The sequence below is a fragment of the Etheostoma cragini genome, chromosome 14 (assembly GCF_013103735.1).
Source record: "Etheostoma cragini isolate CJK2018 chromosome 14, CSU_Ecrag_1.0, whole genome shotgun sequence".
In the NCBI taxonomy this organism is placed as follows: domain Eukaryota; kingdom Metazoa; phylum Chordata; class Actinopteri; order Perciformes; family Percidae; genus Etheostoma; species Etheostoma cragini.
In genome coordinates this window covers 7,300,459-7,324,718 of record NC_048420.1, presented here as the reverse complement: position 1 = coordinate 7,324,718, position 24,260 = coordinate 7,300,459, and the positions used below count along the sequence as shown (strand labels likewise).

The following is a 24,260-nucleotide window of genomic DNA, read 5'->3' as shown; positions in this document are numbered from 1 at the left end:
CAGTTAAGTAGGGGTGTCAGGGAGCTGCCTTCCTGCTTTTTGATTGGTATATAAATTTGACAATCATCAGCATAAAGATGATAGGAGATGCCATGCTTTTTAAAAACTATTCCTGCTTATGCAGCACACAATTTGAAAGCTTAAAGTCTTATGATTCGATTAAGCCCACACGCAAAGCATAAGATGACTTAGTTATAGTCATAATCCTGTTATAAAGTAAAGGAATACAGAAAGATTCTGCTATAGTGGAGTGTGCATCCATACCTTTTTCCTCGTGTCTCCATTCACAGCGGTGAAAGATCGCCAACACCTTTTGTTTGCTACAACAATCCAAGGAATTAGAATATCCGAGCCATTTTATCCAAGACGAGCTGGTCCCCTCACAATCTTGTAGTTTTTGGCCAAGTTTCAACGGAGAGAAAACAGAAGACAGTTTATCATTTGTGGGTTTTGATCGCTTCTCTCTTCTCCCCTGGGGCTGCTACACTGTTACTAAGCACACCGATGGATTCTCTGACGTCTAAGGATTTGATTGACAGGTCGTGTCAGCCAATCAGTTTAGTGTAACCCGAGCTGGCCCTAATAGAAACCAATCTTGTCGCAGAGTTCAGGGAAGACCAACGTGGGAACGATTGAAAGCTATTCCTTCCAGTTAAAACTAGATGTTACAAGACCGGCCTACTTGTTTAGCCAATAAGAAGAAAAATGTATGAATACTAAACTTGACCATAAACTTTTAACCCTGTGATGGCTGCAGCTGTGTCAATGCAAAAATAGAGCCTTCTTATTGCATTCCACCATTTCATCAATTGATAACAATTTTTTTCCATAAAAATATGAATATAGTTATTTTAAGTATGTGTGTGAGAGATGTGGATGTGTTTGTTGTATTTCAGAAGTTTAGTATTTTGCATTTTTTTGCTTTTTTTAAAAGGAAATAAGAAAAATGTAGCTGTAGCATAGCTGTAGAAATAACTTCATTGAATATCCGTTTCCGTGTTTTTCTCCTGGATCTTTTGTGTTTTAAGTTGAGACATGTGGCCTGGGTACTAGTTTTGTGTGTAGCCCAGCTAATATGCTTACAGTATTGTTTTTTTTATCATTTTACAGATGCTTTACTTGGACGGAAATAGAAATTTTCTATTCTAACCTCTTCAGCTCATTGTCAGTGAGGCCTAGGACACTTGGAACAAAAAAATAAGAGTGTTAACTTCCCAATGACCTCAGGCACATCCCAGAGGGCCAAAGTATATGAAAGCTTTATCACTTTTTCTTTTGGTAAAACATTGAGGCAAGAAAAGATAGATAACTTTATTGTAATAAAAGCATGTATTTTCAAGTGTTTCTGAAGATGTGTAAGTATGTTCAACATGAAGCGGCGATCAGACTCAGCTACCAATGATGGTTTTGCTTCCAGACCGCAAACAGAAGGAGAAAGCTTTTGGTTAGTCCAGTAGTTATCCAACCTGTGCTGGTAACATAAGGTTAGTCCAATAGTTATCCAACCTGCGCTGGTAACATTAGGTTAGTCCAGTGCTTCTCAATTATTTTCTGTTACGCCGCCCCTAGCAAGAAGAAAACTATTCGCGCGCCCCACTCCCCACCGTGGGAATACCGTGAGTAATTCCTCGTCTTAGCTTTCGAGTGACTTTCTTTTGTCTCATTATCTTTGTCTCTCTCCGCTTTTCTTTTCATCCCTGTTAAAACTTTTTCATGTTGGGGGTCTGTTATGTTGAATAACGGAGGCTATAGACAGAACGCAGTCGGAGCTTTCTGTTGACTCAACACTGCTAACCAAGGCAAACCTGTTGTCTTGTAAGTCGTAAAATGTTGCACTCTCGCAAACGTGTCAGAAGTAACAATGGGAGCGCCACTGCCGCCTACTGTAGTGGATGCGCAGTTACACTTTATACTAGCACGGACAAAAAAAAAAGCCTGTTCCCCAGGGTCACACGCGCCCCCCCCAGGTATCGCTCCGCGCCCCCTTTTTGTTGCCAACAGTAGATTCTCCTCCTGCAAGCAGACTGACGATGACTCACACTGTCCATCTCCACCAAAACATCGAACAGCACAGTTCACAGTTCCACAACCATTTCATCCAGTGTTTTGAAATGCAGCGTGCACAAATGACATGCACTTTCTAGACTGTTCCATTTACATGTTCTCCAAATGCAACAGAGGAGCCTGGCCTAGCCTCTGAAGGACCAGTCCTACCATTGAAGGATCCTTGACTTTGAGAAACGTTGTCTATCTATTGATCTGCGTTTGATTGCTCTTCCGTCATCCTTCAATTACCTGGATGTCTGTCCCAGTGCCTTGAAATTGAATTTTGTGAACTGAATTTGAATTGTGAGAACTGAATGTGAAGATATATAGAGAGTTGAATTTTCATTGATGATCATATTTTATTGGAGTGCAGTTCCAAACAAACAAATTCAATTTCAAACTATGTGATTCAAATTCAGTTTTTCAATGCAATTATTCAAGTTTAGCAATTCAAATACAAATATAAATTATTCAAATGCAGTTTTCTGTTGGCACATATTTCAGCCCATAGAAAACAGTCAGGCATTGAAGACAAAGTGCAGAAAATCTCTCCATAAATGAGATGCTGGTAAATGTCTCAAAGTAGTAGGAAGGATTTTAGGCTGATTTATCAGAAAGCAGCATGTTAGGATGCAAGGGTGGCTTATTTTTCTCAACTCTCAATTACGTGATCACACAATCCTGTGGAGAATTTCAGAATAACAATTTCACTTGTTAACCCCATCCCTTAATTAGCCCGACCTCTTGTCTCTGGTCCAGTCTGGGCTGATCTCCAAACTGACATTTCTTTCCCAAGATTATATAAGAAACTGTATCAACCTAATTACATTCTGTAATGAGTCAAAGTAATATCTTTCAGGAATTCTTATCTGGTTTTAGAGCACAGAATCTGCCCTGCACACAGTGACCAACAACTTTCTTTTAGCAGCAGATGTGTGTGCTGCATTTTGATTATGTTAGATGTCAGTGCAGCTTTTGGAACTGATACCATGTTGGAAGATTGGTCTCATGAATATACTGCAGTGGTTTCTGACAGAGCATTTCCCATCATGATAGGCAACTAACTGTGATCTTAAATGTGTGGGGTTTGGTCATTTACATAATGTGACAGTGATAGCAGCTCCCAGTAGCTAAGGCAATGTCAATTGGTCGGTAGGTCAGTCAGTCTGCCATTTTGGTCCAGACTGAAATTTGATGGATTGCTCTGAAAAGTGGTACACATATACTGTAGTTCCAATAAAACTTTGGTTATATCCCGACTTTCCTCCAGCACCACCAGGATGTTGAAATTAGCAAATATAAGAATGTGAACCTGGTAACCATTGTACCTGCTAAACATCAGCATGTCAGCACCATTGTGCCAAGCACAGCCTCACACAGCTCCTGCACGGCTGTGCTTATGCTGTGTCTCATTTGGATACCTACGTTAGTACATTTATGAAGTACGCTGTATACAAGATGTACTTACTGGCAGGAATTTGAACAGGGTAGTGTTCTCAAATCACGCTTGGCGGAGCATTACTGCCACCTATTGCTGCCAGCCTAAATATATACCCGCTTGTTTGTGTGAAAGTATGAATGCACTCAACATAGCACGTGTACAGAAGTACATACGTGTGTGACATAAGACTTAAACTTGTTTTAGTTAAGTTAGTAGGGCTGCTGTTGGGTTAGTATGCATTTAGTCTATGTACACAACATTCTTTTTCCAGGTTTGCTCTGGTGCCACAGGAAATTCCGCCGGATCCCGCTTTTTTGGCCCGGATTTCCATTAAATCTATGGTTAACTGCTCTTCAGATGTCTGTAGGGTAAATCCAGACAGCTAGCTAGAGTATCTTTTCCCTCAGAGTTTTCTGCTAAATGACTAAAACAACTTTTGAACGTACCCATGTTCCACCGAATCAAGGTCCTTTCCAAGGGTTTTTGCAGCCCAACACGATCGTGATTTGTTTAAAGAAATGCCAATAAACCAGAGCATGTTTTTTAGAGGGTGGCAGTCGCTCTGTGAGTTGGGTTGGGAACCGGAGGGCTGCTGGTTCAAGTCCCCATACAGACCAAAGTATGGTGGTGGACTGGTAGCTGGAAAGGTGCCAGTTCCCCTGCTGGGCACTGCCAAGGTGCTCTTGAGCACTGAACCCCTAAATGCTCGGGGCACCTTTCCATGGGCAGCCCCCTCACTCTGACATTTCTCCATTAGTGCATGTGTGTGTATTTCCGGCCTGTGTGTAATAAAGTATACAGAATTATTATTATTATTATAATTATCATCATCTACCATCCTGGAATGCTGTGTGTACTAGCCAGACCCTCCTCCGCAGCGTTGTGTTTAGCAAAGCGAGACTAGTGTGCATTAAATTAGGGTGTCTTATCTTCCAGCTATGCATGAGAGGTTCAGGTCAAGTATTTATCCTAAATTGATTCACAGTAAATAATAAGTGAAACAATCCATTATGCTTATCAACTTTTACATGTAGTAAAAAAAATGTCAGCTTCCCTCCATCAGCAACAGAAGCCTGTGCTTTTTTTTCAGCTACCTAGGAAAAAAAGAACACTTGTGGTCAAATCCTCCACTAGTAATGGGGCTTACTTTACAGTTTCAGCTCAGGCTATGATGCGATCAGCCCACCCCTGATCGGCATTAAGCCTCTGCACCTCTACACTGATAGAAGCCAAATGAGGTAGCAAGTATGGCTCCCTGTTTCCCTTTGGCGGTGCGGTGGATGAAACTAAGTGGGAGGGGACCCCAGGGCAGACTACGACACACTGTAGAGATGACATCTTGCAGCTGACCTGAAAGTGCTTGGCTGTCCCCCAGGAGGAGCTGGAGGACGACTCTGTGCAGACGGATGTCTGGGCTGCTGTGCTCGCCCTGCTTCCACTGCACTCTGTGCTAAATAAGCAGGTAGAAAGGGGATGGGTATGTGTGTGGGGGGGGGGGGGGGTTGCTGACTCCAACAAATACTCACTTATCTCCTTTATTATCTTTTAAAGAGGAGCTTTTTCATTAGCGGTGCTTGTTTGTTTAGTTAATAATGTGTGTGATGTGAATTGTGTAGTTATTTGGCTAAAATGGATAATGGATTTTTTTTTAAAACTCATTTTCAAATTCATTTTTCGACCTTGAAAACAGCAGCTTCACAAAAAAAAATATTCTCATCAGAAGGTATAGTTTGTTTAGTAAACATTTTTTTAATAGCTGTAGTCATGTTTTAATTGTATACCATATATGGTGCAAAATCATAATAGTAGTTATCTCAACCAGAATCACTGAGTGCAACCACAGTCTTTGATGAGTTAACTGGTTGCACTAGTGTTCTGTTGTCTTGTCTGTGCATTTTTTAGCAGTGAAAAGTAAAGTTAAGCTATTTTTTCAGATTCTAACAATTCTATTTAAGACGAGGTCCTACAACAAGGCTCTAGACCACAGAGTGAGGAAGAGCATGAGGAGCATCACTCAACAAATCAGACAGCGTTCCTATAAAAGGGCCATGTCAGTAAAAGGGTGATAAGGAGAAAGATACATGCCGCGGACAATAGTATTCATTATCTAACGTACATTACAGAACTCATTCAAAATCAGAATGTTTCTTTTGGTCAAAGTTTAAAGTCTTTGCCTTTTTTCCAGTTTAGAACAATAGCCCCTCCAAAAGTCTGTGCGCGTCCCGGGTCTGACCCCACAAAAATAGCACCATCCCCCACCCCATTATGCACCACACCTGATCACCCCCACGATCACAGGCAGGCCTATTGTGAACAAGGAGCTATTTAAAGCTCTTGTGAATGCTCACAGGTTCTCAAAATGGATCATATTTTCAATCTTTACATCTTTGCCATGCGCAAAGCAGTACAGAAGGCATCAATACATTGTTGAGAAGGGTCATGGCTCTTTTCCCATCATTTTGGAGGGTCAAAGAAAAATGTATTGATGGCAAAGGGAGGGTTGAGTCTATTTTGACTAAAACTCCTCAGGTAGCCCCTTAAATAAAAAACGAACAGTCCCTTACAAAGCTTTCAAGCACATTTTGTGACTGGAAAAAAAGTCACAGTCATGCAATTAAAGTCACACAAAAAGTGGGACAAAATGAAAGAATGAAAGGTACTTATTTGTATTACTACTAAGAGCAGTGCTTTTCTAATGGGACCCCATTTTTTTGCATGTGCATGAAAACACGGGTGACTCAAATACACTCTTGCCAATCATTTCAGTTAGTGGCTGCAGGGTGGTATTAATTTGTTTACCAGTAGCCACATACTAAATGATAGGACACACAATAAATCTGAGGGTGAAAAAAGCCTAGGGTACCTTTTTTGTTTTGTTTTAGGCTGGGAACCTGATTTTAGTTGACATGTGACTCATGATTTATGTCCGTCAGGGACAAAGGTTGAAGTAGCATAACGTCTGTGGAAGTAGTATTACAAAACCTTGCAGGGATGAGGTTCGGGTGGAATAGATGTTTCTACAAGGCATACGACATGGACCTTATGTGTTGAGATGACCCATTTCACGTTGTTGCCCTGATAATCGCTCTACTGGAGAGAGATAAGGCCCGGCCAAGCAAGTATGGAGGTGATAAAGAAAACGCTCCCTTGTGTCTGACTAAAGGCGTATTTGCCAAGAAAAAGATTAGACTGTGAAAGTTAACAAGTTGAATTACATTACACACATCCTACGCTGAAAGGAACATTTTGTTATTAATCTTTTAACAAGAATTTGTTCACCAGTGACTACTGTGAAATTTATGCATTAGTATGATATCTTCTTGAAGATGTTTTTAAACCTTCATCACCCTTGTCTTGTCTTCCCACCGACCATGAACTAGTTATCCTTCAAGGTCAAAATAGATGACCTTTTATTGTCACTTTTTCAAAAGTTTTTTCCCCTTCTTGTATCACTTTGTTTTATTCATGGTCAACAATGTTTAAGTTACAAAAAACTGAAGTTATGAATTATTTTGACAAATAGTTAAGATCAGAGGATGTTGAGTGAATCACTCTTGTCTTGTCTAGAAACTATTTTAGAAAAATAATTTAAATGCTATAACAAATTGAAAAAGACACCTACAATTTTATGGAATTAATCATTAATTTTACCTGCGAAAAACATCCATACAGCCGTGTTATTTTTGATTAAAAGAAACCCATTTTTCTGATAAAACAGAGGGTCAAATTTGTCCAGAGGACAACACAAGGGTTAATTAACTTTTTAAAATCATCTTTCTTTACAGACTACCTCTAGCTTGCCATTCTTCCCTTTTTTCTGCTCCTTGATTATATTAGCATTGATATTAATTAACACCTGATGTTGCTTCAAAGGAAATCAATGGTAATTTCATTTATCCAGCTGGGAGGGCCCATTTCGCTTTGCTTCCTCATGCAGTAGTGATTAACAGGCTGGTAAAGGAGGGTTAACAGTGATTCTTAAAGGAGAAGATCGGCAGCGGCGAAACAAGCTGCATCAATACTCCTAATACATAAGAAAATAGGGTCCATGTTGAAAAATACTGACTCTACCCTTTATGACTACTCAAATATCCAAGTAGTTATGATAGAGAAGCAAAATGAAACTTGTAATATAAATATGAAGAAGAAGGGAGGAAGCGATAGAGAGAAAGAGAAGGGGGGATGCCTGGGTTATGGTAAATCATGTCTATCATTGCTCCTCTCTTCCATTACCGAAAAGGGAGTGAAGAATGATGACGAGTTGGCCAATTTTGCCAAACTCCCAGTGGATGCCCTTGAAAGTGACAAATTGCAGGGTTAATTGTGTTGGGGTCACGGCCATTCAGGGGGAATGAGCCACTTTAGTTGGAGCAAAAATCCATAAAGAGAGTTCATTCCCAATCTGCGCTGTCACCGTTCGGATCCGGTGTTGGATGGCCTTGGTCCTCATGGGGAGACTCAACCATCCCAAGTGTACAGTAGGTACAGTATGTGACAGGCCTAAACATCAAGTTAATTCCGTTCAAATCGGGGCTGCGACAACAGCTTTTCCAAGTCAGCTGCCTGCCTGGAAAGCTGTTTTTTTCTGTCAAACTATCTACCCCAGGGATCAATTGCACTTAATTTCTGTCTGATATAAATGAGGCAGGGGACTTCTCCATGGAAGATCTGCTGAATTCCTGTAACAACAGTAAATCCAGCCACCTGCTTCCTCCCTATATCTTCTCTTCAATCAATCTCTAAGCACCCCAAACAAATTTTCAAATTTCAAATAAATGCTGAAGGAAGGCCAGACAAAATAATTAAATCTTAAGTATAGGCCTACATGCAAGGTTGAGTAGGGTCAGAGCTGAGCCATAAAGGGTACAAGTGTTGGTGTTTGTTGGGCTGGTGTGGAGCATGTGTTGGCATAGCCTTCTGTCAGTGGAAACTATGAGTAGAGGTTTTTCTGGGCAGAGGCAAGAGAGTGAGGGTCTGTGTATCTGAAGCAAAGCCAGCTCCAGCCTCTCTGCCACGCTGAGATTAGGGGAGAAGAGGAGGCTTTCACATAACCGACTCTCCCTGTGGCGTGACTGCAGAGAGGCAGCAAGCAAAAGCAGGCAAGCAGCTGGGCTGGCCGGCTGGATGCATGAGGGAGGCAAGGGATTTAAAGAAATAACATGGGAACCGGTGCAGGGGAAGAAAGTGAGCGTGAGCTCTCTTTTTGTCTCTAACTGTACAAGGAGAGGTGGGTGCATCCTCCAGGTCGCTGATAATGGGTTTTGGGGAGCTGACAGACCTCATTCTCTTCTCGCACACTCCTTCCCATCTGTATTCCTTTTCTTCCACCTTATCTCTTTCTTGCTCATTCACCCTCTCTCCCCTTCTTTTCATTTGTCTAGCTCAGTTTCTATGGGAGCAGCCAGCCAGAGGAGCCTTGAAGTCGGAGAGGAGGAAGTAAGGCCAGGTGTGCAGCGAGAACATGATGGGCCCCAAGGTTGAGCTGAGAGGTGAGGGACAGACACTGTAGTGTGTGACAAAAGGATAAGCTTCACTGCTAATGACTCCCACAGGGGAGACCAGCTGCTCAGTTTGCAAAGGCTTACACATGCACTGCTACCGTGTATTGACTCGACGGTGTGATAGAGCGTGTGCACAAAAATACAAACTTTGCGAGACTCGGACATCAGGAAACTCAAGTGCACACACACAGACATTCACACAGACAGTCACATATTAGTGTTCTTCTCTTTCTCATGCACACACACTCACACACACACACACACACACACACACACACACACACATGCAAAGACACACACAAAAATGCCTCTCTGAAAATCCTCAGTCTTCATCTTTCCAAAATTTCTGAAAAATCCTCCGACTGAGTTTGTGCTGTCCTCAATTTGCACTCTGGTGTCATGAGACATGATGCAGCGCTGCTTATGAATTCAGATGTAAAATTCCATCTACTCAGTAGATTTTTGTCCGCGGCTATAAAATGGATGTTTCGGCACAATAAAGCATGATCAATAATGCATTGGACAGTCATCTCTGTGATAGCAGGAGATTTCTGACAACCCCCCCCCCCCCCCCCCCCCCCCCCCCCCCCCGTGCTTAAACAAAGAGGAGCTCTGCTGTATGGCAATGCATGTGAGCCCCCTAGTGTGAGGCTGCCTAGTTTCATGTACTTGGAGGAGGATAAAGTAACAGCAGAGAATGAGGACTCAATGCCATGTTTGTGGGCAATTTCCCCCTCGCAATACTGTACACTGTTTGGTTGTTGTGTAGCGATGACTTTTGGTCATACATTTTTAGCTGGATGGCTGAAGATCTTGATTTTTCTAAATGTGACACACACAAATCGATTTTTCAACATCTAGGCTTTAACGTAATATTCCTGAATTCTCATGACACATTTTCCTGAAACCTAATGACAAAAGCACATATTTCCTTCCACCTTATAGCATTTGAAAAAGACTTTTAAAGTGGCATAAAGTCTTTGATGTTTCAATATACAAATTACCATTCAGGTGACATTTGCATGCAGATTTTCATGAGAGAGAGAGAATTTCCTTGGCTTTGGAAGGCATTAAAACCTTAAAGGCCTGGACTCTATCTGGTGAATAATGTGATATTAAGTACATGTGACATTTAAAAGAGGCTTTTAAATCTGAGCATTGATCAAATGCAAGGTGACAAGCATCATAGCTCAGTTAATGGCTTTTTCAACATGACTTTCCAAAAGGTTTTCCTCATGGACCGTGTGTATGTCATGCCGAGCTGTCAGAGATTTTTCTACATCTGCATTTACATGTACAATAAGTGGTCTCAATTAGCTATTCATTGCCGTGTTTGTATCAAAGCACGTGAGCGATGGCCCAACACGTACACAAATCACGTTCACCCCCGCCAAGGGTCAAAGCGATGCATCAACAGGAACCTTATATACCCTAGCTAATGTCCTTGAGGGGAAAACAGTTTACTCTGTAATAATACACTTAAATGATGCTGAATGTTGTGATTATTCAAAAGAGACGCTCCACTATAAAAGGTCCCATGGCATAAAAGTGTCACTTTTTGAGATTTTTTAAACATTGATATGCCTTCCCCCAGCCTGCCCATGGTCCCCCAGTGGCTAGAAATGACGATAGGAGTAAACCGAGCCTGCTTTGCCTGCCCAGATAATTTGGCCCGCCCATGAGAGAGACATCATGGCTTTTAAACGAGCAAAGTGGCAGTTGGCCAAGGCCACACCCCCAGCCTTCACCTTCTCAAAAGGCACAGACACAGAGATGGCACGTCCTAAGGAAAGCTCATTGTGGGACTGGCTCTAGTGTCTGTGATTCTGCACCAAGGCTGGATTTTGGGAAAGAGACAGATATGGTATTAGGGGACCACTAAGGTCTATATAAAAGCATCCATAGAGCACCATGTCATGGGACATTTAAGGGCGGTTTAAAATACATTTTACACAACTGACCTTGGCTTCATATAGAACAGGCATTTGCCTTTATTCAGTCTTTTTTCCACATTCTACACAGTTTTCAGGCATTTGACGTGGATGCAATGCGATACTGGAGAGTAAGGGACTAAGATGCTGTCGTTTTATCACACAGGACATCTGGACAAATGACTTTGTGCCAGACATCCCTTGTCTAAGAGGGTTCTTTGTGTGGTTGCTTTACAAGAGGCATTAGTAACCATTGGCAGGTAGAGATACTGTCAGAATTAAAACAAAGAAGGCAACAGGAGGAAAAAATAGGCTGAATTATAAGCCATTACATATCAACAGGGTTCTTTTCTTTTACCTTTTTTAAAGGTATCAGTAAGAGAATAGCGGTCACGGAGACAAAAAAGAAAATCTTGCTAAGAGTTAGATGAGAAGATTAACACCTCCTAAATTTGAAGCTACAGCCAGCAGCAGCATGTTAGCTTAAGCGTAAATACTGGAATCAGGGAGAAACAGCTAACCGAGCTCTATTAAAACTGTAAAATGACACATACTTATGAGCACCTCTTAAGCTTATTAGTTAAATTTTTCACATGTTTATGTATACTACATGTTTACTCTGGAAATTCACAGTCACAGCTTCGTACTTTAGCTAACCTAATGGGCTGGTTGTAGCTTTATTGTTAGCATACTAAGTAGATATAAATTTACGTCAGCTCAAGAAAGGGTACAATATTTACATGCATGTTGAATGTTTGCTAACCCATGCATAAGATAAATCAATTTTCTGCGTAATAATGCATGATTACGTAGACAATTTTTTCATATTTTTCTATGGCAAATAATGCTAAAATCTGGATTCAAGTTACACTTCTATGTATGATGCTAGAGCTGCAGAGATCTTTAACAGGGAGTCTGGGACCACGCCAAAATCACGCCAACAACTCATATTTTAATAGTTAATGCAATAAGGGTATGTAAGAAGGCTTTATGTTGCCCCAACAGTTATTTGCCCAGTTTAATATGCTTAATTTAATTTTATACAATATGTAGTAGGGGGTCCCTGCTAGTTCATCTCGCTTTCAAGTGAGGGGTCTTTGGCTTAAAAAACATTGAAGATCCCTGCGCTAGAGAAACATTTTAAGCGCAACACAGCCAGGTTTTAGAAGAAAGTATCCTCGTGAATGTGGGACAGGGTTTGGACTTGTGTATACAAGTGATAGTCGAGCGGAATCAATCAGTCCTGGCTAGAACAGCGAGCCTATGGAGGAGTGAACCGCCCAAGCATGATCATTAATCACCTGTGTAAGAATGTTTATATGAGCGTGCATTTGTACCTGAATGCAACAGTGTGTCTTTGTATGTGCATGCACTAAGAATGCATATACTGCAGAATGTCCTTTCTAGTTTTTTTCTACAACCAGTATAAATGAGTTTAAAAAGAGGGAGGTTATTGATGGATTGGACAAAAGGTCAGAATACAAGGGCATGGTGGGACAGCAGTGGAAGGCCGTTTCACCTCTGACTGTCTCTGCTGCTGACATACTAATCAATCACTTTGACTGAATAATACAAAGAAGCATGCGTGATGAATTTTGATCTCCCATTTAAAATGAATGTTGATAGTATATTATATTTCATTCTAAGCTTATTTCATTTTAAGAAGCAGATTATAGGCTTGTGAAAATAAATATGGCGTCCATTAGGATCAGTGTATGTAAGAATGTAGCCTAACATTGGCTCTACCTTGGACTAGGTTGTCAGGAATATTTTTTCTATGTACAAGTAGAAGAGCAACATTTTCCTGTTTATTTGGTGGTTTGGTCCCTGCACATTTATTTGATTTACAAGCTTGTCTTGTGTTTGAAGGTCCTAGTTGGAGGTGTTTCTTGTGGAGTTGAGAATGTTACCATTCTAACTCAATTTGTGTTGGCAACCAGCCTAAGAGTTGGCCAACTGACCACAATTAGTGGCATGTCCAGAACGTCCTGCTCTGATTGGTTGGCTGGCAGATAAAACATTTTTCATGTGTTGTATGAAAGCCTAATGAGAGACAAAGAGGAAAACAACTGAAGCAGATTGTATCCTAGAGGGTGAAATTGAGAAGAAATAACCCCTAACTGTGAAATCAACCATCTTTTGATCCCCGGAATTTGGGAAAGAGAGGCCCCACCTGCAGACACCATCTCCCCACCAAATGTGGAGTCTGTCACACTGGCTTCGCAAATCAGTGAACTTCACCGGCGAGCTGAGTGAGTTGGACTCTCAGCACAGTTTTTCTGGCCAACTACCGTGGTGAGTGACTGCTGTTACAGCTACAGCTGCTGCAGGCTTATGCTGCCACATCCCTCTCCATTGAGACTGGCCTCCTCTTTTCTTCATACAACCAATGGCAAAGGCTGGCAGCGGGACTAAGCACTCAGTAGATGTGGAGGAAGACACAACAGGCTGCAAATCCCAAACTCCCAACAGGAAAGTCACTCTAAGATTAATGAGTGTTGAGACGTCTGCTGGCTACATGCGGTAACCTGAACCAATGGACGCGAGACAACTTCAATGGGTGCAGGGGGGTTTTCTGAAGTTTTTGGATGGAGTTTTTTTCAACCTGCGTCCAAAACAAACGCTCCTTTGAAAATCATTGAAGAAAGGGTTCTGTATTCATTTGATTTACATAAATCATGAGAACCTATGTATGTGCTGTCCTACAAAACAGTATTTCAGCAGAAACCTAAGACAGAGTAGCTATATAAAAGATATAATGAGCAAAAATAGAATGCTGGAATACAATTCTACTACAGGTCAGGGTTGCTGATTTCCTTCCTTTCACATCACAATCTTGGAGATAGCCATTTCTTATTTCTTTTGTTTTTAATTCCAAGGCTTCTCATGAAAACGGACTTACTAGGCATCTAGACAAAAGAAACACATTTCACCCTCAAAGACAAGTCTGTGGCAGGAAATGAAATAAATAAGGAAGGAGTGGCAGGAGCGAGTGGCTCGGTTGACATTTACTGTGATTAGCGTTTGTAGTGGTGAATGCATTTCTGTCATTCTCTCACTCACCATCTTTTTTTCCCCGTCCTCCTCCGTGATCCCTCACGTTCAACTTTCCCTTCTGCATGCAGATGTGTGTGACCTTTAGCTTTCCTGTGTGAAATATAATAATAGAAAAAAAGGAGAAATGAATTCACCGAAGTACACAGGCGCAGTACAAAATATCATAACTGGAGATGCCAAATGCCATCATTTCTAAACTAAAAATAAACAAAAACGTGGTCTCTCAGAATTTCAACATTTCTGGGGCTGTGAGCTCAGCTGTGTGATCCTGATAAGTTACAAAATGTAAAGGATCTACATAATTCATGTGTGTTTCTGCAAACACATTCTCACTGGCATCAAAAAAACTTGGGCAGGCGTCTTTGGTGCAAAAAGTTTACTTTAGCATGCAAACTTGTGTCATCATATTTTCATCTTTCATACTTTTGCTATGCCCGGTGTGTTCCATATAGACGCTAAAGGGGGATTTTTTGGTGTCTGTATGGAACGCTGAGAGCCACTGACCTGAGTCGGGAGTGAAAGCAGGTTGATTTCTGCATATGTACACGAGTGTGCCCACTCCCACAACTGCTTGCGGTGTGTCTATGATGCACTATGCAAGTTCACCCCCGCCAAGGGTCAAAGCACTATGATGCACTATGATGCAAATTTGCATCATAGTGCAACTATTTTCCGTCTCCTCCAGACACATCCAGAGTTCCCCTCCATCAAGGGCAAGATGGTGCAATCCATCGGCTGAAAATGTTGGTGTGAGCCACAGGTCGGCCGGCCCGGCGCTAGAGCAGAACAGCCTCTCTCATGGCCCATTACAGTCTCCTTAATGACCACACTGATGACCCAAACTCTGTGGTAGCCTGTCCTCACTCTGCCGGTTTAAAAAAGAAAAAAAACAATCTCGCTCCCCTCGCCAGGGTTCACTACAAAATGGTGGAACTGTTTTTTGCTGTCTTTGTGATGTTGGCCCAACTTTTAATTTCCAATCAGAAGATTAAACCGTTGCAGCAAATAGTCTCTTTATTGTTACTCTGTCCTTATGAAAACACTCAAATAAATAAATGTTGTTTATACAGTTTATTTGACATATTTACGTTTTTTTAAGAATTACTTACTTATTGGCATTTCTTAAGTAAAGAGTACACTTTGAGTATTGGCTAAAACGTTGATAAAGTGTTGATTCAGGCGTACAGAAGCCCTAAACACTTCTAAGTACTTGGTATCATCCCTGTGTATGTTAAATTAGTAAAATAAAGCATAATCCTTTTTTTTAAATATTTTTGGCCATTTTCAGCCTTTATTTTTGACAGGACAAAGAGCCACAGGTCAGAGACAAACCCGGGGCCGCTGCGTTGAGGGCTAAGCCTCTATACATGGACGGCCGCGCGACCAACTGAGCTATCTAGCCACCCGAGCATAATCCTATTTAATAGAATAAGCATACTATGTATGTTAGACTATGCAATATGAGACCATCCAGCTTACTGTCACCTCAAAAGAGCTTCTCAAATTCATTCCTACTGACAATGCAAATACGGAAAACCTTCATTCACGTAATGGGACAAAATAAAGCCCAATCTCTATTAAAATGTTAATCAAAACTTAAACAAAAAAATATGCTTTGAATAAAATAAATCAGGATTAATATTTTCTTCTAGTAAATGACTATGTGTGTGGAGTTGAAGGAGATGATATTGTCAGTGAAGTGTGCAAAACGCTATATATTTAATATGGATATATTTGTGTGGTTTTTGTGTTACTGCCATGTATGAAATAAATATTACAGTTCCAACAATTAAACAGATCCCTACAGAAATGAAGAAATTATTTACACTGTTTCAAGTAATGAACAAAACATGAGCTACATTTGGGGCAAATTTCATGTAAAATGAGAGAGCATTGACTTAATGAAAACTTAATTGGTTTTTGATTGTCTTCCCCCCCGAAAAACAACCCCATAGGTCTTTGTACAAGTAGCCATAAAACCCATATTTACGTTTTATGTTAGGCCGTGGTAATTAGTGATCTGCATGTTAAAGTCTGATTTGTTGTTGAGCCAGGCACTCACACAATTCTGTCACCTCACTCCCGTCATAGTTCTTATGGCAACTAAGGGCTTTGTCACCTGACCGTTAACACGTGCCATTTAAAGGCACTTGCACCTGGACTGTTGCTGATTTTTCTCTTGGGATGGCAGTCGCCTCAATCCAAGGCAGAAAATAAATTCACACAAATGCGCCTGATGGATGCTTCTATTGCATGTTGTTATTGCTTGTGCTTTTTCTAGTCTTGGCATATAAACTCACAAAAACAGATGGACATGGAGAACAATATTCTCTGAACACAATCTTCATGTTTGTGGATGCAACTGCATGTCATGTCATAGTAAGTATGATATCCAGTAATTACATCCAGCCTTTGGAGCAGAATGAGGCACAAAGGATGTTAACATGTTTCTTCACACACACATCCCCCATGGAATTCTGCCTTGTGTTGCATTTGAAACTGAAAGTCTTAATTTGTGGTCAGGGGTTATAAAACAAGTGAAGCACGGTCTGTAGAGGATTAGAATGACACGTTTTTTGCTGCAATCATTAATTTGCTTAAATAGAATGACCTTAACAAAACTTGTATGTGTACTTAACATGAATATGTCTGTTTTGTAGTAGTATGTGAACTCTAGCTTCTACTTACCTTTGCTGGTCTTGAAAGACTCTCCTCGTCTTACTGAGAATATTTTGGGGCATGCAAAAGTAGAGGAATCCTCAGATACGGATTAGATTTTTTTGCTCTTTCTCGGCCGCTTCCAATTTTCCTCACACTCAATCTCTGTCCCTCCCCCTCTCCTTCCTGGGCTGTTATGACATGTGGACATGTTGTACAGTGACTGGAAATGACGGATGATCTCTCTGAATGAGTTATACAATCAGAGCCATGGGGCAATGAAGTGGGGGAGAGAGAGAGAGGAATAGATCAGTGGGAGATACAGGACCGAATCTGGGTGTCTTAATTTAGTGGGCCATAATTAAAAATCTGTTTGCCAGTTTTTCATCTCCCTGCTCTGCAGTCCCGCCTCCCCTTGACAATTAAAGATTTAATCACCATCTGCAAAATGGGGCTGGGAAAGTATGTCTGACCCAAAACTCAAAATGAAAGATAATGCTGTTGAGGGACAACATTCTGAGAACTTGGACACTGCTTATTTACTGTCCATTCTTATCCAAATTTGAATGTGTTTACTGACACAATTATTCATATAATGAGACACTGGAAGCAGACACTTTGACAGTATTTGCTTTTTTTGTATTTACTTGCCAGAACATAAGTACCAGATCTGAGCTTTTAGTAAATTTTGCCGGGAAATGGAAATTTTGAGAATTAGACCTAAACCCTGGCATCCTTCACATGTGCAGTAAAAAATGAACAGGATGGCTCTCGACTGTGAGTGAAGTCATCATCACTCTAAATTTAAATTCTGCAGTAGCACATTTTGTCCGTCCAACAGACCAATCTGTACACAAACAAGTAGAATATCAAATCTGCTTCTGTTGTGTGCGCTGGGAACACTGTGTTCCACATCTAGCTCCAAGATTTTAGTTTTCATCTTTCTGAGTGCAGTTAGAGACGGCAAACCTTGAAACATAATATCACACAAACGCAGTTTTCCACTCTAAATTGTTCAACTCCCTGTGTATTCATGAGGACGACTGTGTTTTCTTCGGACCGTAGCCTTACCTTGGGGAAAGAGAGAGCTTTCTGTTTGTAGATTGGAGAGAAAAAGGCAGTTCTGTTAGTCCGACTCTTACAATCTCATGCACTTGTTTTCAATATAATCAGTGTCCTTGAGTGTGCAATTCTTATTGTTGTCAAGTCTTAATTTTTTAATATTTTTCACCAATTACCGTAAAGGGGACATTATGCTTTTGGATGACACACTCAAGAACACAGAGGAAATAATTTTAGTTGGCACATACAGTGTACACTTAAAAACTCATGTTATTCATAATGATCTCTAGCCATTTATTTCTGTTGTGTGACTGCTCAGAAACCCTTAAAATGGAAGTCTACTGTAAGGTTTTGCCAAGTGAAAAGCTTTTCAGACAAAGTAGCTAGCCGTGTGTTTAGTAAGAACAACATAGAGAATTTAAGACGTTTTTTTTGGTTCCTTTCTTTTTTGGTCTATAAATTAAATTCTTGTGTGTTGTGTTTACAGATGTAACCGTCTCTCTTCATTAGCTATCACAGACGTTTTTTTCTGGTAAATAGCAGAACAGTGTTTCACAATCAAATCCGTCACTATAAAGAGCTCCAGTTAGCATGAAACAGGCTTCTGCAGACTTGTGAAGGTGTGCAAGAATTTACCCTAAAGTCTGTGGAACAGCACCAATAGATGGCGCTCATGCTACAGAAAAGCCTGTCTAATGGAAACTTCTAGCCAAACGAGAAATTATCTATTAATGTCAAGTGGAATTATTAACTCTGCTGCACGCTGAAAATGGTATGTTTTAAAGAAAATTTGGATCGTGCAACAAGGGAGGCTTGCTTGGTTCTTTTGGGGAATGATTTTCGAAGATTTACAAAGAATATGTTTAAGGTAATTACTGTCCAACTGGGACGTTTTGGGATCTATTGGTGGGGATTTGCTGCGGACAAAATACACATCGAGATACACTGGTACAAAGTATAAATTACGCTTAGCCATGTATCCAGAAAATTATACACGTTACTGTATTGTGTTAACTTCATTTAACCCTTGTAAGGTATTCGGGTCAAATTGACCCATTTCAAATTTTTACAAGAAGTAAAATGGTACAAGTTACATTTTTTCTACCTGAAAATCAACAGCCTTACCTCATTTCCTGTGATAAACATGTATTCCTGACTCAAGTCCAAAAAATATTCGGGATATGAACACTTATGTTTTTTCCATAGTGGATTTTTGACAGGAATTACAACCTTATGACAAGAAATGAATCACACTTCCATTTTTATTTGTGTTCTAGTAGAGACTGATTGCTTTCCCTAAACAAATATGTTGTCCCAATTTTTCTAAATTGAGATAAAACCTTTTTTTAATTAGATTATGAAGTAAAATTTTATTTAAGAATTATTTTTAAAACCCCAAATAAGTCACGGGTCAGTTTTACCCGAGGGATACAAGAGGGTCCCAGAAGTGAAGATAATATAAGGGTTAATACATGTATTGTGTAAGCTCCTATTATTATTGTTGTCATTATTATAGGCGTTTTACAGGTGTCAGTATTTTCGGAATCTATTTTCAAATTTTCTATTTTCAAATCAGACGTGTAACATGAAAAAATCGAGCGAACCAAGCGGCTGCGAGTGTTTGACTGCCAGTATCAAAAGGTGTTCCATATCTGCTGCGATGTAAAATATCTTTTGAACTCATACAAAACACGGTCATGCATGATTATTCGCTAGTTTCCTGGCAGGAGGGTATCTTCACATTGGCAAAGAGGTTCTTGGGAATGCTTGAATCCACTGGATTTGCTCCTCTTCACCAAAACTGACAATAATTAAGACACAGATTTGGCTTGGTGGGGCATTTTAATAAAAATAAGCAACATTCTTTATCAGGATAGTGGATGAACCAAGAAGAGCATTAAGGAAATAACAGATAAGGTGCTTGTGTATTTTTTATTACAAAATGTCCAGAAATCAATAAATTCAATATTTGCTCAGACTTCCTATTTTTCTGCTTTAAGCCTGGAACAAACTGAATCCCCCTGTAAAAGATGACTTTATCTCAGACTTACTACAGTCTATAATTAAGACACAAAGTAGAACTGTCTGGAGTTATCTATGGGGAGAAGGTATGCAGGGAAACTTTGAGACGGTGACATATCATGAATTACAACCCAACTCTATTTCCTGGCCAACTCTTATCGGGTTCAGAGACCTGTTCTAAAGGGGAGCTTTGGTTTCGTGTGTCAGGCCAGTACTTAATGGAATTGATGGCTCTGTATCAACTTTGGCCCACAGAGGCGGATGGATTGGAGTTGGTTGGACTTAAAGGACCTGTGCCAAAAACAAAAAAAACAGAACGTCTGCTCCACCGCTGATTAAGGTGGCTAATATCACTTTTGCAGTTAAGTAGCTATATGCTGTGGCTGGTATGACTGTAGGGCTGATCATTTCACTGGAAAATGATCTGCCCTACTGTTGACATGTTAGATGTTGGAAGACAGACTTCAACAGCATGTTCATAACTGTATCTACCTTTTAATTAACAGCCATAGCCAAGAGCCACCGGGGAAAAGATAACAAGAAAAACGAGATGATGAAAAATGAAGACCGATGTGGCAATAGAGGCAGGGATAGTAAATAAAAACAGAGAGAGAGAGGGAAGGTGTATAAGTTCAAAGGTATGTCGTCACCAACGGTGACCAGCTGACTCCTCTTGCAGCGAGCTAACAAGACAGAATCACTTGTAACCCAGTGCCCACAGCAGGAGGGGGTCGGATTGGGTAAGAAATGGCAAATTATCTCCTCAATCCAGCTACAGACAGAAGTCTTTCTGATGCCTTGCATAAAACTCTCATAAATGTTTGATTTTGTTTACTGGGCAACACAGTAAGAAAAACAAGTCTCATTATATACTGAGTTAGCCTGGCTTGTGCCGAGAGCCTCGGGATAGGCTTCCAGTAGCACACTGTTGACAAGAAGAATGAGAGGCAGTCAGGAGACACTATGAAGAATGATGGGAAGGAGGTTTTGCTTAAGGAACACGCTTTTTCTAAAAGTGTTGACACTATGAATCTGTGGAGGTTTAATTTTTGTGCCCTAAAAGAATACCTAGTAGTCTGGTGTTAGGTATTAGAGTCTATTTCTTTCTTAATTGTAATTAGACTTTGTTCTCTTCTCCATGTAAGCCCCATCAACACAGGGGGATTTTTCTATAAAATTTCTGCCAGCTGACTAAGAAGATTTGTTACAGTGTATGTGTCACCAAAGATTCAAACCAGAGAGGGCACCAAACTAGGGTTTTTGACTTGTGACTTTACAAAACCCATGATGTACTGTGCAGTTATGGGATTTTGCAAGGCAAAAATACATAATAAATACAACCGAGAGATGGATTAATTATAATTATGTTCACCCTGTTTTCCCTCTTTTCATTTGACTTCCACATATCATCCATGCCACTCAACCACAACGTTTTCAAACAACATCCACTTGATTTATTGTTGTCTAAAATTACTTTAATACACCCAGCTGTCTGGTTGCTTGACGCTGGGAGCATAGAGTTCAATAAAGTACAACATTTTCTGGGATTTTCCAACAAAAACACGCTAAGCTGTAAAAAGCACTTGCCAACCACTGCAGAGACCAAGTGGTTCAGTCCCCCAGCACGATGCTTCTGGCAGTGTGATGCACGTCTACAAACCTGGACAAAAATGCAAATAAATCAATAAATAAAATGAGTAAGAAAGATGGACATGGACATCTTCGCATTATAAATATGAAGGCTAGTTGGTACAAAGAGTATGACGTAGGAGTAATCATTGAAAAGTCTCTTTCTTGTCTAATGACCTCGTATAAATCCCTTGCACTATATGAAAGAAACACTTGTTTGTTACAGTAACAGAATAAAACGCTTTGTATTATTTTACTTGTCATTACAACAGCTAGTATGATTGATACTCAGTGTATTGTGTCATGGTTAGATTGTAATGCTCATTTAAAAGCTTGTGAATAAACCCTGTTGAAGTGCTATAATATAATGATCACAATAAAATTTTGTAGTCAGAAAACTCAGTTTTGTAGCATAAATTCAAACTGAGGTATCTCATGTGATTTACCGACTTTTTTTTCTGAAGCTGAGTTAGATCAGTTGAAAAATGGAAACAGGAATCCTGAAATCCCAGAAATGAAATTTAAGCTGTCTTCTCTTTTTCACATTAACAGCCCGTTGCACGTTGAGCACCAAAATAAATTAAAAAAAAGAGCTTTATTAAACCAAGAAGGAAGCTTATGAGTTTTCATTTGATGAATCCCACTCCAAACAAAATAACAAAGAAAAATAGTCTGTATAGTGTCTGTGCGATTGGAACAATCATCAGCTGTGATGGGGTTTAGGTGGTTGTGTGTGTATGTGCTCTAAACAAAAGATGTTTAATGATCACCATTTTCTTTCCACTGACCTTAAACCCAGACTGTGTCTCGGCAGTAGCTCTCTCTCTCATTGTCAGTGTCTGCATTCCCATGTCTATTTGTCTCACCTCTGTTACCACTGTAGGACCTGCATTATTTTCTTCTTCCTCAGACTCACTTATCAGAGTAGTTTTGCTAAATGAGAACTTGGTAAAGTTCAACACATTAAAAGTTCCACACGCTAAAATGAATGAATGATGCATGCATATATACACTTATAGAAATCAAAATGTATATACTATATATTTGTTTTTTTAAACTACCATCGTGAAGGAAAAAGTCACAGGTAGCAGACTGAATCATTAAATGAATGATGTTACCACAGCTGCCACAGGCAAAAACATGTCTGGTACTGTTATATAACACAAATGCAAACAAAAAAATGCACCTCGCTAACATTAGTTACGTTTCACATACTGCTGTGAGAGGTAAAGTAAGGCCATGTCAGTGATGTCACACACATTTTTAAATCATGACCACAGTTTTTTTTGCCTATGCATGAATATATCATGGACACGCATCACTTTTTTAATCCATTAAACTGTAGAATGGTATTAAGGAAAATAAGTTTTGCAGCAGTGAAGGAAACAAATAGATGTTATAGTGATAGATCCCTCTCTACATCCCAAACAAGTGTGGGCAGCACAACAATTAAACACTTCAGCAAGCTGAGCCAAGCAAGGACTTTCACGGCAAGCCATTAAGCTGAACATCGCTAATAAGTAGTCTGGCTCACACTAGTCTCGCTTTGCCAGACCATCCACACGCTGTGGGGTGGAGGATGGTCTGGCTTTTCCACGTGGCATTCTGTTATGGGAGAAAAACATTCTCTGGTTCATTGGCATTTCTTTAAACCAATCACAATCGTTGTAGGCGTTGCTAAAGTCCGCAAGGAGCCTCTGTAAAATTCAATCAGGAGAGACATGTTTGCAGATATGCAAATAAGATTTATTGTACAGCTCAAAATGTACAAAGTCTTTGGCAATTAGACTCCATCGCTATACGAATCTTTTGAATATCCATATATAGTGGTAGAGAACCATCAGACCCGCTGAGGGTAATCTAGACACTGGTGGTGGCGAAGGAGCCCGAAAACCAGACCGAAGGAGGCTCCGGACCGGTCAGCTGGAGCAGATGGGGGGGGGGGTTGAGGGCTGCAATCTTTGCCTGCAATGACAGCTGAATGGCAAAGGGAGAAACAGATTTAAAGTGTTAAGCTGTGACTCTGTGATTGGCCCTTGCCATTGTGAAACGATTCTGATTGGTTTAGCAGGAAGGAACAGCGGATTGGAGTTAGATAGAGCATTGAGTAGGACTTAGGTCTTCCTGAAAGGATTTACACTGAGCTACATTAGTCGTGCAAGAGAAATTTCAGATTAGACAGACAGTCTAGCTAGCTGTCTCAACTTACCCTGCAGAAATCTGAGAAACAGTTAACCATAGTCCTCATAAATCCACCAGAGATTAAAATTCCAACACAAAGAAAGTGGAAGGAAACAGACACACCGGTGCATAAAGGCATTCTATTCTATTCTACATGCAGGTATTTCCTGTGGCACTCCCGGAAGTGGAACATCAAGGTTATAGACTAGGTCACACAGACCACACGGTCCAGCCAGCTGTGAATGTGTGGACATTCTATACTTGGATGGCATAAGCTACTTTTTAAGCAGGACCTTGGTGATTTAGTGATTAAATGGAACAAATACTAGACATGCTTATAATAGAATCAAACACAGCTGAATACACTTAATCTAAGAGTCACATTGTACCGTAAAGCCTTTTTCTTTCTTTAACAGGGGAAGCCAAGTGTCGTGCCAAGTAGCATTAGCTCCACTAGTGCATGACAAGGTGGATAATGTCAAGTCCCCCCTCATAACTCTCATGGTAGGCCAAGTGAAAGAGGTGACCAAGCAGTACAGTGGTAGTGCAGTCAACAGGATAACGTTTCAAACGGACAAGGATTGCTGTAGTTTGGGAGCCCTCAGGCATGGCTGCTAGGCCTAAATTGAGCGTGTCAAACTTGGATTCCACTGAAACTAACATTCATATGTGCATGTGCAGCGGAGTTTCAAAAATAACACAGGCTGTGTCTGTGTGTGTGTGTGTGTGTGT

General features: G+C 40.4%; 1 long non-coding RNA gene across 2 annotated transcripts in view; it reads left to right on the top strand.

The window, feature by feature from the left end:
- The first annotated feature begins 8,423 nt into the window (after positions 1-8,423).
- Positions 8,424-24,260, top strand: part of LOC117957246 — a 16,872-nt gene continuing 1,035 nt past the window's right edge. The window contains exons 1-3 of one of the 2 annotated variants that reach the window (XR_004659455.1): positions 8,424-8,677; positions 8,869-8,976; positions 23,945-24,050. This is a non-coding gene — a long non-coding RNA (uncharacterized LOC117957246). The remainder of the gene's footprint in view (positions 8,678-8,868; positions 8,977-23,944; positions 24,051-24,260) is intronic. The other variant, XR_004659454.1, reaches the window with a different exon arrangement.